The following is a 12,633-nucleotide window of genomic DNA, read 5'->3' as shown; positions in this document are numbered from 1 at the left end:
ACAAACAAATACTTCAAGTGGTAAAAATAGCAGAAATTACAGGAAGAACTGCAGGGTAGAATTTAGTTGACAAAGTCGAAGAGCTTCTTGTGTTGTGGAAGAACGTCATTTGTGCGAAGCATGTTCTGTGTGAAAAGAAAAAAAATGACTTCGCCACAACACCTTAACAGTTTGATTGCTAGCTGGGAGAACAGTGTTGATAAAGTTTGTGAGATATTTACTTCTAGCTCTGTTGAAACAGAGGTGGACTGTTGTCTGAGATCTGTGATATCTGTGGTATAAACAAAGCTATAGCCTTGCCCTTTTGAAAAGGTCAGGCTCAGCATTTCCTAAGACGCTGAGCAAACTTGCAGAGCAAGAAAGGGTGAAGGAAGTATTCAGAGGGAATGTGGGATGCACAACCAGAAACAGTATGTCAGCATGGCTGTGTGACCACATTAAAATAGGGCAAAGAGGCATAAACACAAAAATCTGATGATGAGTGCTTTTGGCACTCCAGGTCTCAAGCGGTAGAAGATGGATAACCTCTATTGTCCAAATTAGAAGAATGGAATTCTTTTCAGAATTAAAACTTGATAATCCCTCTATCTCAGTAGTAGAGGTCACCTAGCAAAGGGGATAACCACACCACCCCCCACCCACAGTTTTCTGGTTGTAGGAAATTCTTGAAATACAAATAGGATGTGTCACTTTGCTATTTGTCAGGGATTTTTGTAATTTTTTTAAGTGCAGCAATGACTAGACTCAAACCAGGTTAAGGTTTTCCCAGCACACACACACTCCCATGTAAATCACTGCTGATCACTCCCATTTCATGCATCTTGGACATACTTTAACAGGTACTAAATGAGTGGGAACTGTGAGATTTAGCAGTCATTTAATTGCTATTTCTGTGAGCAGCAAATGAGCCAGCAACAAAGGAAATACCTCTTCTACATGCCTTAAAAGTTAAATGCACTTTTATGTACTTTACCAAGCAGGGAGAAATTTAAGTCCAGGCTTATGGCTTTGTTGAACTGAGGTGAATACATATGCGTATGTATATGTTTTATCACCAGTGAAAACTTTTAATCTCTCTTGAAATCTAACCATATTCCTTTCAGTTCTAGTTAGAACTACTGAAAACAAAGCAGCTGTGCAATTACAGTATATTTTTTTCCTCAGTGTAAAGAACTGATTATAAAGTGTGAATTTCTACTGTGCATTTTGCTTTTTGCCTAATTTAATTACTGCTGAATCCGGTTCTCTGTTTAATTTGATCAAATTCGAGGGAACCAAATGATTTGTATTAATAATAATGTAACTTCCACATTTTAACACTGATCAATCTTTGCTAATTAGAGTAGGTACTAGGATAATTCAATCACTGATTATAGAAAGGCACTGGGGGAGCTGGTGCGCTGAGTAAGAGAGGAATGCTCAAGAAGGGTCAGAAGGTGACCAGGTGACAGATTTGATTCTCAGATGTTGTTGCTGGCGCTACACCACTGTGGCTATCTCGTGCTCTACAAGCTGCGGCACCATATGCACTCTGCTAGCCAAAGGGCGGGAATGATCAAGAGCTTATTTTAATCAAAGTGATTGAAAAATAAAAGAAGGGTGAGATCTGAGCTTAGAGAATCTGCTTTACGCCATCTCACTGTCTGCTGAGGACACTGATTGCCCAAAGCCATGCTCTGATGGGTCAGCTGGGCCTTTTCGGTGGTGCCACACTCCCAAAACAACTGTCAGCAGCGTCTAGCTACAAGATTTCTATATTAAACTATACAGTTTTACCTTTTTTCCCCCACTGGGAAGAAAAGAGAACGAGGATGCTGGGACTACTTCACTCTACCGTGACCTCTAGAACCACAAGCCTTTATAATAAAAATGTCTTTCTAAAAGCTTGTACCTATTGCTACAATAGAAAAACCCAATGAAAACACGTACAATTCAGGGTCTTTTTGAAATGTTTTTAAGCGTATTAGAGATACGAAAAATTAACAGTTTTAACCATATGCATTATAAAATGCCAAATTTAAAATATGTTGGACAAGTCAAAATATTTCATTGTGTCTTGATTCAGTATTAAACTAAGCCCAGCATTTTTCTCTTAACAGTGTTTTTTTATTTTTTCCTTTTACTCATTCTCTTGCAATTCAACCTTTTTTTTTTTTTCTTCTGTTTTGGAAATGTCTTGGTAAGATTTTAAACAACTTTTTATTTCTCAGTAATTTTTTAAAAGTATAGGTGTCAGCAGTAGTCTTTCCCTATAAATTGTTTTGAAATTTTTTCAGAAAGACATTCATTACAAAATCTTAAACTGCTATGTTTCTTGAGCTTTAGGTCCAGGCCTACAGATCACCCTGGGACTTACTTCGTGACCATCCCACATCTCTTATGACTATTAATAATCACAAAGGCAAAGACTATTGCCTGTCAGAGTAGAAAAAATAATGCAGCCAAAGATACATTAGAGCAAAGAAGAAGTTAAAGCACAACAAAACAAAAACCCTTTTGATAAACTTGACTCATAGAGGAAGAAGACAAAATGTCAAATGGAAAAGAAATTACAATATTAAAACTCTCACACGCTGAAATTCCCTTCAATGCAAACTGTGTTATTCACTGCGTAATTTCATCATTATTTCAATACTGCATTCAAAATGAAATACAAGTAACATGATATTAATTTGCTTTTCCGGATGGCTTGTTTTTTTCTGTCAGGTACCCTAGATTTAGTAATTCACTATTCTGCTGTGACAGACTCAGATCTGATGACTTTGAGGTAATAATACAACATTGTTCATTTTTCCCATGGTGGGTTTGGAATGAGGTATTAAGGAAAATATAAAAGAAAAAATCCAGTTAGTCTCTGTAAGAAATAACTTTATGTTTGTATGTTATGATTTTGTTATTCTGTGTTTTATAAAAGCATCTACGGCTTGGAATGAAGACTTTAAAAGTAAATACAAGTAAATACAAGTGAGTGCAGGCCTTTCATGTCTGCTAAATCACTGCTATTTTTAATGTACATTATTTTCTCCTGAGCTGTATTTTATGCCACAATCTTCTCAAACAGTAGGTTGCTTAAGGAACAAGCTGAGAGTAAAAATTGGTGCAAATCTGTACCAAGAAGAAAAAAGCTGATAAGAAACTAGGTGTTTTGGAGTTCAAAAGTGGTCTCTAGGGCTTTGGTTGGATTTTGAAAAATAGCTCAGCTGCACAAAGGAGATTTTGGAAAACTAACAGTGAAAATATTAGGCTTTCAGTATGAACTCTATAAAAAAAATTATTGCATTAGTGGGAGTTCATGTGCTGAAAATAAGCTCGAAACCTCTGTTTAGAGCAGAATTCTCATGAATAGTGAAACCACTCATTTCTTTTGGTCCTTTTAAATAAAATCTTTTGAAATACTTCTCAGAAAGTACCTCTTCCTGAGACTGAACTTGTTTAGGTCATATGTAAAATGCATCTGCAAGGAAAAAAGAGAGAAGAGAGAAAACAAACAAAAAATCTAGTGGTGTGAACTTTCTCCTAAAGTTGGTTTGTTTGTTTGTTTTTTTTCCCCTTGTAATAGTTTCAAATGCCAATTAATATAAAGCTACTGGAAATTTCCAGGCAGGTGGCAGTCCAAGAGACTAGTATCTCCTCTCTATTCCCAAAACACGTTAATCTGTAACAGTCAAGGAGAGAGCTTACCCTGCTGATGCTCCTTACATGGTCCAAAGAGAGTTTCCCCTTGGGATGATTAAAAATTATCTCTTTTGCATCCGTTCTCAGCCTCACTGTAGAGCCTACAAACATGGACCTTGCCACCTGACCGATGGCCTCACTAGCCCAGTGTCCTCACCATCCCCTATTACCTCATGAGAGTGCGAATCACATCTTCCCAGTATAGCCTTTTTCGTAGCCCATCAGGAGACCACTTCTTTTAGGGAAATACTCCTTCTTGACAGTTACCGGTTTTCAAAAAAAAGATTACTGTTCTTTTTAAAAAAAACATTTCCTCTTTGTTTTTATTACTGTAATTCTAGACATTTCTGTTATTTCTGTGGTATGTGCCAGTGCCAGTGTTGCACTATTCCTATCATCCTGCCACTAATCTTGCTATTCCTACTTGTCTCCTAACCTAACATTGCAGAGCAGAATCTCCTCTTCCTAAAAGCTCTTCCCTGCCCTTGCTACACTTATGTAAACAACTGATGCAAAATCTACCATTCATTTGTACAGTTGATGCATTCATTCCTTGAGTCTTCTCTTTATTTCCTGTTGAAATTAGCGGCTTTACATTTATTTTATATTGCTTTATATTTCTGTTTTCCATTTATGTAAAACTAAAATGTGGTATTTAAGTAGAACATAGATATAGAGCCTGGAAGTAGACCATTTTGTAATGTCAGTACTGGAGTCAGGTCTAGGAATTTGCTGTGAAAAGTTGCGTGTTTCCTCTTCGAACCATGCATTCTTCTTTCAATATTCTGAGTATTGTCCTGCCATTTGTCTTCCTCATTAATTTGGAAACCATTACCATATGATAGAATTTCATTCTAGCAGGGAAAACATTGTTACAAACAGGCCAAGGAAAAGAAAAGAACACTGGGTGAGAGGGATGAGTAGGAATTTTTCAAGTATATTTTTCATTGGAAAAGAGATACCATTCATTCAAAAAGCCATTTTTTATTTAACTTGCAACTCAAGTGTCTTCCTCATTAATTTGGAAACCATTACCATATGATAGAATTTCATTCTAGCAGGGAAAACATTGTTACAAACAGGCCAAGGAAAAGAAAAGAACACTGGGTGAGAGGGATGGGTAGGAATTTTTCAAGTATATTTTTCATTGGAAAAGAGATACCATTCATTCAAAAAGCCATTTTTTATTTAACTTGCAACTCAAGCCACCATTTTTAAGTCTTAAAGTCTTGAAAATGAGAACTTTTCTTTTTCAAAATGAAAGGTTAATTTTATTCCAGATCACATTTAACTTGGTAGTATAATTACTGCATGGTTAAAAAAAGAAGTAAAATAGATAAATATCTATGTGAAACATTTCTGAATTTTGGTAACAGAAAATTATAAATTATCAAATTCTGTTTGTTTGTTTGTTTTTTGTTAGCATTTGAGATAGCTGATCTCAAACTCTTCTAGGATAGGCAACTTTCCCAGCCTTTGTGGTTAGGGCATTATGAATGTCAGCTAAGAGGGACAAAAGAAAAGCTAAGAAGATAAAATAATAGGTCAGGTTTTGATGAGCAATCTCTGTGATCATAACGTTATCAAATAAGTAACGTCATGAAATATTTGTTCTCTGTGTAAAAGGTCTATGAAGCTTGCTTAGAGTTTACAGACAAATATTTGAAAAATTACATTTGTAAGAAAACTTTGGATTAAACTCTGTATCTTAAGATTTTTTTTTTATGTTAGTATAAGAAAAATATTGTATTTAAGTAAGTTTGTCACCATGAATCATGTTAAAATAGGGTTCATGTGTTCTGAGAATGGTGTTCCTGGCATATCGTGCCCTGGCAAGCTAAAAAATTTTAAGGTTTTACCTCATCAAGCAGCCTTTGACCTCTCATTGAATGCTCACAATACATTTGTTAGAAAAAAAATATTTGCCAGGAAAAAAACGTAAGACACATAAAGTCAACTCACATTTGAGCAAAATACATTCTCTATCCTGTATATTTGCTGTTGGCATGTTCTACTTCTGCTTTGCCTACCGAGTCTGAAATACCTGTTGACCCTCCTGATAGACTGCAAAGAGGTAGTCTCAGGGTGGTGACTCCACTTCAGTGTTTCTTTGACAAGGTCATAAAAGGGTTCAAAAGTGCTTGCAAGTATTTGGAAAAGCTTATTTTATTTTTTCTAAGAAGAAAAATATAGAACTTTTATCTATATCTATAAATAAAAAATATATGAATCCCTAAAGTAAGCCAGTTCAAAACATGGTTTGTTTTTTTTTTCTCCTTTAATCATTTGACAGTGACATTCTATAAATTTGATCCATTAGGGGGTTACAAAAAGATGGCAAGTTAAAAAGCGGAATCACATGTTCAGAAAGCTTGAGCTGAACTGTTCAAAATCATACCAAAAAAGGAAAATACTAATGTTCAACAATCTCCTAGAAACAGAAGTGCATAATTATTATACCTGATAAATTAGTTCCCTTCTCTGCTCCCTATTAATTCCCTTCTAGCTACTATTCTGCAGGGTGGCTGGTTCTTCACCCAGTTCTACAGGTGTTGCCAGTATCTGGAATCATCCCCATCCCTATACATACGATAAGATCGCTTTTTACCTCCAGGACAAAAATGGCTCCTGCTTCCTACCATCATGTTAGCATGGAACTGGGAGCCTTGTTTGCCCTTTTCCTGGGTGATGGGTATTTTGAGCTACTGTTAATTTTTTTCCCCCACTTATTGTCATTCTGCAAATCACAATTGCAGAATTGCAGATTTTCTCAGAACTATCTAAGGACTCTGTTTAGTGGTTTACTTGGTTACAAGGGAGGGTATTATAACCATTTAATGTTGATCCTGTAATCAAGTGCTCTGCAGCACCCTCCAAAAATAGATATCTCTTACCATATGAAGAAATTGTAATACTAACTTCATGATGTTCCTCTTTAATCACTTCTACAGCACATTGTGGATTAAAATCCTGATAAAAACCTGTCATTTTGATCATTACTTTCAAAATACCGTGGACAGAATAAAAATTGCTCAGTCATGCCTTGCACACTTAGAGGGCAAGAAGTTATTAAATTTAAACTTCCAAAAACCAGAAAATGAAATATTAAGGCAAGCACAGATTTATTCTGTAAGACTTTATATCCGGACTGACATCTTTCCCCACCATTAGTATTGCTCAATTACTTATGCTCTTTCTTACGCGCTGTGGGAATATCTTCATGGCCACACATCATCACTATTCTCTTCTTCCCTGGGCACTATTTGTACCTCAGTTAGGCAACACAAATGTAGATCTCCAAGAATACAAAGTTAGGGAAAACACTGGTCCCTCCCCTATGTCCTCTGGAACTGGTACTCAGAACAAGAAGAGGTTCAAAGGCTGCCACATGATGACAGGTTCTTCATCTTTTGCAGCCTTCATATCAAGAAGATAAGCTTTCAGAAAGTTTAACACATACAAGCAGTAATAATTCAACAGCCTCAGCTAAAGGATAGCACGAACTAGTCCTGCTTTCCAGCTAGAAAAACTTATGAAGCGATGTGAAAAATATACAAGGAAATATGAAGAAAAGGCAGTTGTCTTTAAACTGATAGTAACATGTATTATAGATATGTTACTCTGAGGTGAAACCATACTGAATGATGGGCTCGCTAGAGACAGAATAGAAGAGCTTTTGCTGCAGTTCATTCAAACATCTATTAAGGAAGTGTATGTGGCCTATTTTGGTGCTGGCTACTGTAAATATAAGGGTCTTACCATGAAGCTTGACATTATCCAGGATTTAGTGAACACTGAATAGAATATATATATGTGTGTGTATATATATAAATAAAAGACTTAAACTCAGCAGCAACTCTCAGTATAGCAGTGGCAAAGTATTAACATTTAAGTTTGAGTGGTTTATATGGAGGTTGTGTAGGCCAAATGCAGTCAGGAATAAGCCTGAATTTTAGGACTTTGTCCTAAAAAGCTCATGCATTCTGCACTGGACTTATTCAGCAGTATATGTCAGATGAGTGTTCAGATTTAGGAAAGTTGTGGCCTTGCCCATAGAGTACTACTGAAGAGATATTAGGCAAATTAAACTGAGAAATTTCAGCTTGCTTTGCTATAACTTTTCATTTCAGAAATAGATTGTACATAAGGAATCGGTGGATAATCTTAACTTCATGACAGCTTTTCTGCAGTTGAGTTAGAGCGTAATAAAAATATTGTTATTATATTGCTATTATTATAACAACATTATACACTGTTTTAAAAGGAGGTAAAGTGAAATTTGGTCATTACTGATATGTTTCAATCTCTGCTACTCTTATATTAAATCTTTGAAAATCTTCACCAAATGTAAATGGTTTAGGAACACATATAGTGTGGAAAGCAAAATATTTGAAAGGATTAGTTCATTGCCAGTGCATGCTAAACTTTAAAATAATTACTCAACATCTTTTTTGGACTGCAGGCCAAATATAGGTACTGACATTTCTCCAGCATTAAATTATGTTTGCTTGTCCTCAGTATATATGAGCTGCCACAGAACTTCGTTGCTTATTTGCCAATTTTGGCAACAGGGCTGCAGTCATCTTTATCCAAGAGCATCTTGAGGTAGAAAATTTCTCATTTATCAAAATACCTTTTCTCTCAGTTGCACTCTATCTGACAGCTTGCAGCTGTAAACTTATATTTGAAATCCTTTCTACAGTTCTGTGGACTTTCCCTCTCTTTCTGTCTTTCTTATGAGTAACATACAAAAACTATTTTGGTGTAGACTGTTTTCTGCTTGTCACAACACAAATTAGAGTGAGGTCTTTTAGAATGATACTGATTTTTATAAACACAGCTTACAAAATTCTCCTTCATCTTTGTGACTAAAATCGGGGATACTGGCACTTCTTCAGCACTATTCTTAGCAAATCTTAAAAAAATTCCCGGCTGTTACACAGAGCACTATAATTTCATACAATAAAACCCACCAATACTCCAACTATAAGTGAACTAAGGTGGAAGAAGAGACCAAGGATCTTTCATCTCAGGGATCTAAAATTAAAATTGCCAGTTGGCGATAATCACTTTTACAGGGCCTTATATGTGTGTGTGTGTGTGTGTGTGTGTGTATAAAAATTTTTCCACAAAGTTATCTGGAGACAAGAAGAAAGGAAACAGTGTGGATACCATGCTTTTAAAGAGCAGGATATAGGTTACTACCTATAGTCTTAGTATTGTGTTCTCTTTTTCAAATGAACTGTTTGCCAAACAGCTCTCCATCTTTCTAGGGTCATAGTCTTTGCTCCTGCACTAATAGATTTTGAATTTCTTCTGTAATACATTTGCAGGTTTTCTCTTTCCTATTTTGTTTTGTTGAACAGCACACTGGAACAGTCTTTTATCCCAGCTAAGAAATGACAAGCTATTTTTCTGTCACAAGAGCATCTCTAGATCCAGTCAGGAAGAGGTAGTACAGGCATAGAGAGTTGTTTTAGGATGGTTGGGAAAAAAAATATGGTTATAAAGAGAAATCCTTAAAAGTAAAGTATTTCTTGAAAATCTTTATTTCTTTAATATCTTCATCATAATGTAATCTTTAATTGCATGATCCTGTACTTTCCCCATCCATGAAAGTGAAAAATACAACTTCGTAAAATCTCAATGGGTTTAGTACAGGCATAGAGAGTTGTTTTAGGATGGTTGGGAAAAAAAATATGGTTATAAAGAGAAATCCTTAAAAGTAAAGTATTTCTTGAAAATCTTTATTTCTTTAATATCTTCATCATAATGTAATCTTTAATTGCATGATCCTGTACTTTCCCCATCCATGAAAGTGAAAAATACAACTTCGTAAAATCTCAATGGGTTTGCACGAAACCATGAAAGAATGATTCTTAGATGTTTGGTCCAAACCTTACGGAATGAAAAAGTCTGCTGTCAGCTAAGGTATTCCTCAAACAGTTGTGGGGTTTTTTTTTAAGAGTGGAAATGTCTAGGCAAATGACATTTACATTGCTATAATTCCACCTACTTCATAGGAAATACAAGGTTTATGAGTAGAAATGCATAGAAATTCTGACATCAAAGAGAATCCTAGGTATTCATTATCCCATAAGCTTTACAGAAAGGTTTGCATGGTATAAAACTTTATTGGTCAATGTGTTTGCCCATTTAAGAAAGTCCTTCAAAACTTTCTGCAGTTGACTGTTTTCCTCTATCTGTAGACATTTATCTTGTTTGAAATTAGGCATACATACATTGCATTTGAGTCACCTCGGTGAATGACAAGCTCTCACTTTTACACTCCCTGTGGCTGGTATCCTTACCTGGGCTCAAATGCTGGTGCAAATACTTCTTACAATTTTTGCTGGTGAGGAGAGACACATTCAGTGCAGTGAAGTACTGTTTTTATTTGATAACACAGGAGGTTCTGGGAGTTTCTTTAAAATGTGAAATACACTGCCTTAGAGAAAATTTGGTACAAAGTAAGATAAACCAACCATCTGAAGAGAATGAGACATAAGCAAAAGTGGAGACGTGCATTGCAATAGATATATATTTTAATTTAATAATTTTGTTGTCAATGCAAGTGATGGAAATAACTTTCTTTGCTTTTATTTAAAAGAGGGACATTTACTTCTGATAAGCTTCATTTCATTCTGTTAAATATCAAATTATCTGATTATTTGTGATGCTAAAACAGAAAAAACTGGTCAAGAGAATTTAATCCTTTACAAAATGTTACTCCTACCATAACCCTCACAAAGTTAATAAAATGTTGCATCATCTGATGTGTATTACCTTTAAATTGAGAACTTGTTAGGGTTATTCTTGCATTCCCAAGAACTTCTGGCTAGTGTGCAAGCTCTGCACCTTATGACCATACATGATGGTGTGAACTGAAGGAGTCCTATGGAGGACTTGCTCATCCTTCATCTTCTAGAAGGTATGGGAATCTCATTGCTATTTGCCCTATTGGAGTTCAGTTTCTCTCCTATGTTTTAACTTTTTCTTGATGGTTATATTTATTTTCTTTGCTATCTTTGAAGGAATTGAGTCTACCTCTCTTCTCTAACTCATGGAAAAGACCCAACACCTCGTGTTTTTTTCTTTCCTTTTTTTATTTTTTTTTTTGTTTATAAGTGAGAAACAATAGGTTCTCTGTAGGTGTACAGGATTCACTCCCAGTGACCTGTGTGGTGCTTTTTGTATTCACACCAACAAAGGAGCAGGGCATGTTTTTTGCATCTTTTAACCCATGAAAACATTGACATTTCTCACAAGAACAAGCCATTGCAGATGGTGGAACGGAAAGAAGCAATAGGAGCAACTCCTGGCACAGGAGTTTCCAAGTGCTCTTTTGATCATCTGCTCTCACCTCCCTCCTACGTATCTAGCTCTGTCCCACTGGCCTACGTCACTTGATCTGTCTCTCTTTTATTTATTTCCATCTCCTCTCCCAACTTTTCCATCACTGTGGCAGAAAATGTATGCCCTGTAAGGAACTCCTCCATTCCAACTTTTGTATATATCTCAGCAAATCTTGTTATTCCCAGGCTTCATGATGTGATCTGCCTGGTTTGGGCCCACAGCCTCCTTCACTCTCCAGACCCCTTATATACTCCAAACAGGCACACACAGAGCCTACAAATCCTCTGCTAACCCCTGGTTTTGCATCTTCTGTTTGATTTTGCAGGAACTGTGTTTTCATTATTCTGTTGTCTTTCCTTTTCTCTCTGAGTTAATTAAAGTTAATTTATTAATTGGTACTCTGCTATAGCAACTACCCAGCTGGAAAAGTATCAATGTGCAGAGTGATCGTATGTGTAGAGCATGTCTAATTTGTTATCTTATGTCAAAGGGCCAGAACTCCTTTTAAATTAGCTTTAGCAAGGTGTATTTTCCAGAAGAAACAGTTAAGAAAGACTACAACATAACTAGTCACAGGTTTTACCCAGCTTTCTGCAGGGGACGCATTTGAACTTCGGTGTACGGATGTAGCTCTGGCTCTATTGAAACAATTTCAGGAATCCGTCGTCTTCTGTTAAAATGGTTTCTCTGGATTCTTGCACTTGGCATTGTCACCACTACACCTTGCAGACTCTTTGGTGCATAAGCAATCTGCACATTCAGGGGAAAAAAAAAATCCCTTAATAACATTTGGGCTGTCGTTTTTCCTCTGAGGCAACAGGAGCTGGGTAGTTCCAGAAGTCAATGGTGGCAATTGAAATTATGTGTTTAGAGCTCTACTTTAAGTCCTATTTACATGCTACAACCAAACCAAATCCTCTTTATTATGGATTTTGTAAAAAACTGGCTTTTTTTCAGTTATGGGGGTTTGAAAGTATATGGAGAATCTGCTGCTCCAATGACTTTTATTATGGAACATACACATTAGCAGTCATCCTTATGTACTGTGTAAGGAAATGTTAAGTCAATCCAAATAAATTTTAAAAAATGCTGAACTTATCAAAAGCGTTGACTTGATTTGAAATATTTCTTTTTCATTTCATTTTGTGATCAGTTCCAAAATTGTTCATTCTTCTCCTGATTCAAAAATTTGAAAATACAAATTCCAAATGAAATTTTGCCTGGGACAAAATACAATTTTCTTGTTACTTCTTTTAAGATCTATTTGAGCAATCGAGTAAAAAAAAAATCACAAAATATTTTCTGGTTATTGAGGTTTCTGTAGAAAGGAGGATTTGCTGTTTTTCAGAATATGGTAGGAGTATATACTAGTTGCAACCTCTGTAAAATTATTCCTGTATCTGCCAGAGGCAGCACCTGAGTTTGACAGTTTTCTCTGAATTTGCACACTAATGCATTTGGTTACTGTAGAATAGTTAGAGTTTGTCCCCAGGGTGGGCTAGAAAATTAATTTCTGAAGGCTTGTTTTCCTTGTTTTCCCAGAAAATGTGGTGCAGTATATGGTATGTCTCTTGGTATGTCTCTGTAACTTAGAGCAAGCAG

The sequence above is a fragment of the Aptenodytes forsteri genome, unplaced genomic scaffold (assembly GCF_000699145.1).
Source record: "Aptenodytes forsteri isolate BGI_AS27 unplaced genomic scaffold, ASM69914v1 Scaffold2, whole genome shotgun sequence".
Lineage (NCBI taxonomy): Eukaryota > Metazoa > Chordata > Aves > Sphenisciformes > Spheniscidae > Aptenodytes > Aptenodytes forsteri.
This window is presented reverse-complemented; position numbering follows the sequence as displayed.